The sequence below is a fragment of the Gavialis gangeticus genome, unplaced genomic scaffold (genome assembly GCF_001723915.1).
Source record: "Gavialis gangeticus isolate Ggan-Ray unplaced genomic scaffold, GavGan_comp1, whole genome shotgun sequence".
NCBI lineage: Eukaryota > Metazoa > Chordata > Crocodylia > Gavialidae > Gavialis > Gavialis gangeticus.
In genome coordinates this window covers 62,686,805-62,692,896 of record NW_017728992.1, presented here as the reverse complement: position 1 = coordinate 62,692,896, position 6,092 = coordinate 62,686,805, and the positions used below count along the sequence as shown (strand labels likewise).

Sequence of the window (6,092 nt, the reverse complement as noted above, 5' to 3'; positions counted from 1 at the left end):
TGTGTGGGGGGGGGGGGGGGAATTAACTTTAAAACCTTAGGCAACTGAACTGAAAAAACCCAATGCATCAGCATATGAAACCCTTCCAATCCTTCACATGAGTCATTACTGAGGTTTGCAACCACAGCAGAATCCTCGTCCCTCTAAACTAACAGAGTACAAGGCTGTTGTCGTCCTTGGGGGACTGCCACTATATAGGAATTATGCCACATGCTTTACCAGTGGGTTTCACAGCTATTTGCTGGACAGAAAGACATATTGTGACTGGAATTGTGTGTTCAGTTCCAGTATTAATACAGAGACATGATCAAGTTATTATAAGCACTTCTGTCTCTTACGCATTAGCAACATTAAAAGTCTGATTGCAATAGGATTAAGGGCAAAGATTACTAGCATCCATTCCTATTTGAAGAGAAAGGAGTCAAAAACAGGAGAAATAGAAGTCTGAGCTTCCCAAAAGTGTACTGCCCTTGTTCCCTGCTGGCTAAGCCCCAACTTAGACATTTAGTAGGTATCTAATAAATTGGGGTGGGCAGAAAGCTGGATTTGGCTTGCCAAGGGATCCTATCCAGCCCACAGCAGATCCTTTGGCCCTGTCCAGCCCAGTCACAGGGGGCATAATTCATGGCCTGTCCCGCTGCCCCCCGGCATGTGGCAGGGCAGGGGCAGCACCACCGCCAGACCTGGCCCCACTGCCTGGACACCCTGGCCTATCCTCCCCACATCCACTGCAGGAGTGGGTGGAGTCTCTATGAAAACTGGCACAAGACCCCAGCAGGCAGGGCCCACTCAGCCAGGTGGATAGGATAGGGCAGTGGGCAAGGGGAGAGCAATGTCCAAGAGTAGGACAGGTGGCCAGGGCAAGGATCATGGGGTGGGGACAGAGCAGGTCCAGGGCCCAGGGAAGATCTGCAATCTGCTCTCCGTACATCCCTGTGATGGATGCCAAAATTCCATGGGGAGGGATGTGTAGGGAACAGATCACAGCTCTGCCCCAGGTCCCAACTCTACACTGTCACCACTTTGTGATCATAGCCCCAGCCCGCATGCCCAACCTGCTCCCAGACACCGCTCCCCACCCACCCATGGCCCCACTGCATTTGCCCAGCCAAGTGCATCCTGCTCGCTGCACTTCATGGAGACCCCACCTGCCCATCTGACACCCCTGGATAGGATCAGTAGCTGCCTCCCCCTTCTCCCACCAGGACCAGGTCAGCACCCTTCTTCCACCCATGTCGGGCTGAGTCAGCAACCCCCCCCCCCCCCGGCCCACAACAGCTCACCAAAACTCCTTAAGTGACCCCTCAGCCCAAATAATTGTGCCCCTCCATAATAAATCTTTCTGAGTCAGTCTGTCACTAATAAGAACTATCCTTTTATTTCATAAAAAACTTATCTTCACTAAGCTACTTTATTGCTTAGTTTCTATACAGATGCCTCTTCCCCCTGATAGGTGCTAATTTTAAAGAAAAATCAAAGCACAAAAGGATAAAAATGATAATTAAACTAATACAAGTATTTGAGAGAGCAAGTAAAATGTTATCAAGCAAAAATAGGGACTCCCCAAGAAAGAAGTTTACTTTACAATTCTAGTATTGCATTTTCAAGACATGGATCAAAGCAAGCCCTCAATTACCATAGACTTACTGGTAGTTACACATGTACTGCAACTTGCTCATTCATCCTTCGTCATATCCCGACCTACGTTTTCCAACAGAACTCTGACACAGTTTGCCTCTACGAAGTCATCCCAAGGGAGTTATAATTGTCAGGAAGTAACCACAGTCTCAGACATAACATGGCTTAAACATAATACAGCTTACATAACTGATGACAAATCAAACTTTTCTTACCCGACACATGGATGAAACCAACAAAAACACCTGATGGCAAGGTTACATTTTCACAACCGCTTCTTTAATGTTTGTAGTTTCACAGCAGAATCAGCATCAGGTTGCCAACAAAACATTTCCTCTCTCAGTCTAGTTAAAGCCACCCTTTAAAACTACTGTTTTACTGAAATCAGACACTAATTCTCACCATTTAAAAACATGGAAGTGTCAAAACGTACTATTCTTCATTCTACATCAGACAAAGTAGCACTGTGCCTGAAAGACTAACCATTAAATAATGTTGTAGAGGATAGTGGTGGCAGACACACAAACACACACTTTTCTAGGACCCACCAAGAGAGAAATAGAAAGCATAATATGATGGAAATCTAGGGAAAATCCAAACCCACATTCACTCAATGATTTTGGCTTTAGAACAACAGTTTTATGTGCTTAAATATGATTTGTTAATGGTACTATGGATTGGACACACTGCTAATATCATCTTTCTAATAATTATCTTTATTGTGAAGATCATTTCAGTGATTCCACTTCCAGTGGTATGAGACACTGTGCTAATAAATTAAGCTTTTAATGGAAGCCTGTCAGTTTTAAATACCTACTAACAAGAATTGTCATTATTAGTTACTGATTCATGTAGGCAAGTAAAAACTAAAAAAAATCTTGATTTTTCAGAAAAAAGCTTACCATTCCATGAAACCAGTCTTTTTATTTTATCTCAAGGCATCCCAAAAGCAGTATACCAAATTGCAAGCCATATTTTAAAATCTTAGAATATACAGGCACCTTCATTTCTCTTTTCATTAAATTGTATTTTCGCTTACTATGTCTCTCTATGTAAGTATACATAGTATATAGCTGTGAAGCTCTGTAAACATATCTGAGAGAATGGCGTGATGAAAGTTTCCTAATTACCTAATTGCCCCTCTCTGTGGAATTAAGAAAAGTGGCGCAGAGAGCTTCTCACCAACTTGTGACAGACTGAAAGTTACCAATACAGGCAAATAAGATGGACTTTACAACTTATTGATAGCCTGTGCAACCACAGAGGCCATCTCACAACCACTTCCTATGTACTTAAGGGGAAATGGTTTTAGGGATCACTTGAAATGTTTTGAGAATCAGCAGCAATAGCAGGGAAGCTTTCAAACCATTCAGACAGATAAGCCAGCAAGTACTGAAACTACACATCATCACAATTCTGATTTGGAAGTTTAGTAACATGCTCGAGCTCCCCCTTGACTTAATAACATTCATCAGCTGCAGCACACTTGCTACTCACCCAATGAAAGTGACTTTTTAGCAAAGTTAAAATATTAGCTTTGTTTTTTTTCCATCCTAGCAAATGAGGGTTAATAGATTTTTGTAGATTTTTAATGCCAGACAGAACCTAATTCTCTGACATGTATAAAGGAGGTCACACAACTTCAACCTTTAGTTCCTATACTGAATCCAACAAAAGTCCCAAATCTTCTAAAAAGCCATCTAGCCTTCATTCAAACACGTAAGTACAGAAAACCTGAGACACAAAAAAACATGAAATGGGTACAGAATGATTACAGAAAACCACGAAATACTAAGAACTCTTTATGACAGTTATCAAAACTGATTCAGTTGTAATTTTTCCATTCCAAGGCCACCTCTACACATGCATGACGGGATTCACGATTGTGGGATTCTGCATTAGATTCAATCATGCCTTATTGCAGGTGTAAGGAAAACCTGATCCTGGACTCCTCCTGCACTGGCAAGAAGTGGGCATCCATAGCTGGGAGCCCCTTTTCTTAAGGAAGCTCCCAACTGTAGGGGCCACAAGTAACCAGGACCAAGAGACCCCACAACTGACAGACTCTTGACCTGGCTGTGTTGGAAGCACTTGTGAGGGCTCAGGGGTTTTATACTGGGCATGGTGCACCCTAGCAGCTGGGAGCCCTGCCAGCTGACAAGGCTCCCAGCCACAGGAGAGATCCTGCTATATGTGAAAATTAAAGTTTGATAGCAACCAGCTGTAAAGTTAGTACCCATTTTCAAGATTTAATTTTATGGTTGGTTGGAGCTTTTTATTGTGTGATATCCACTTTGCATGTGTAGCTATCTTAATGTAATTGCACAATTAACCAGTTAGTTGTGTGATACCTGTAACATGTAAGGGGCCCAAAAGATGCAAAAACACTGTAAAAACCACAACATCTGAAATTTTTGGCTTTGCCATCAGTTTCAAATCATGCTAACTGTTTAGCACCTCTGAGTATTTGATGAATTAGATCTTGTTCTTGTTTCAAGTAAAGGTTCAGTGTAATCAAATGTATATATATGGGCCAACCACACAAGGAAATGTCATACTGAGGTGCAAGGATGGAAAAACACCCCTTAAGAGAGAGTTTCCACCATCAATGCACAGTAGCAGAAGCTCTTTCAGGAGCTCCTAAACTGAGAATCTAATGTTGAAAACAATACCAAAGCCATTCTATGACACCCCATTAAGGTCTACCTCGCAGATGCACCAACTTAGCAAGACATCTTGATAACCGCTACGCAGATGAAGAACAAAGCATGTGGTCCCAGTGGGAGACCAGCTGAAATTTACAAGGTAGAAAAAAGCCCTCTCACCAACTACACATCGTCATTATGAAAATCTGGAAACATGAACAGATTCCCAGTGACCTGAGAGATGCCAGAATCGACACTATATTCAAGAAAGGGGATGGTAGCAATTATTGTAGTACTACACTCCTGTCCATAGGTGGAAAGATCTTTACCTGCATTCTCCCCAGTAAACTTACTTTTCTTGCTGAGGAGATTCTAACAGAGTCCCAGTGTGGTTTCAGACTGCTCACAGGTACAATAGCTATAATCTTTGTCCCTATACAGCTCCAGGAGAAGTAACATGAGCCACACCAAGATCTTTACATGGCCTTCATTGACCTTACTACAGCCTCTGATTCGATCAACAGAGAGGCCCTATGGAAGAGCCTAATAAAATCTGGAGGTCTGCCAAAATGTTGTTACCATTATCAGATTCCTCCATGTCAACATAATGGCAACCATCGTAAGCAATGGCTCAGAAATGGATACCTTTGCTATGAGACCTGGCATCGAGCAAGGATGTGTGATTATAACAACACTCTTCTCTATTCATATGGCAGCTATTCCACATCTCATTGCTGATGTACTTCCATCTGGAGTCAGCATCTAATATCTCATGGATAAGAATCTCTTTAAAAATCAATTGGTTACATTCCAAATCTAAGATAACCAGCACCTCCATAACAATCTTCAATATAATGTTGATTATGTCGTGTGTGCTCACTCTACTGAAAAACTCCAGATCACTCTTGATTGCTTCTGTGAAGTATATGAAATATTTGGAATCATTGTCATCTTCATGAAAAGGTAGCAAACAATGATATTCTCCTACTTGGGTAACATAAACAATGATATTCAGCACCAGATAAAAATCAGCCAGTGTTGCCTTTGGACATCTCTGAAATCCTGTCTTTGATGATCATGATATCAGAACACAAACCAAACATCTCGTCTACAAGGCCGTTGTCATCCCTACTCTGTTCTATGGGTGTGAAACTTGGATGATGCATCAGGAAAGCCTAGGAAGTTCAGAATGTTATCATCAGCAATGTCTTCAGAAACCCTCCATGTCAATTGGAAGAGCAGAAGGATGAAAGCCAGCATTTTGGCTTAAGCAAATATCGCCAGCACTGAAAGCATTTTCATACAGCACCCACTCTGTTGAACACAGTATGTTACAAGGATGTTAAAATCAAGTCCCATGCTCCCAACTCATCAATGGTAACCAATCTAGACATAAGAAAGAGAGATTCAAGGAAACCTTGAAGGCCAGTCTGAAGAAATGTATTATCATCTATACCTGGGAGACTTGAGCACTGAATCATCCGCAGTGGTACTGTGATACAAGGCAAGGCACTGATCATTTTGAGCAAACATATTAGTATGACGGTGGATAGATGAGATAGACAAAAGAAAGAACTGCAACCCAACCTCACTAGGATCTACTTCTTCCTGGAACTATTTGCCACATTTGCAATCAAACATGAGAAGACTGTCATACTTGTATTAAGGGACTGCCAACAAAGCCATTCCTTCCAGCCACCCTTAGGTGAAGGTGGGAAGTAAGCAAATATACTCAAAGAAAAACCAGGTGCATCAGTTTAATTCAGGGGTCAGAAATGTTTTCATCCAGAGTGCTAAAAACCCCCCAAC

At 42.0% G+C, this 6,092-nt stretch overlaps 1 protein-coding gene across 3 annotated transcripts in view; it reads right to left on the bottom strand.

Moving 5' to 3' along the window:
* CDKAL1 (CDK5 regulatory subunit associated protein 1 like 1) overlaps positions 1-6,092 on the bottom strand; it is an 877,582-nt gene that overhangs the window by 622,975 nt on the left and 248,515 nt on the right. The gene's annotated exons all lie outside the window — the stretch shown is intronic.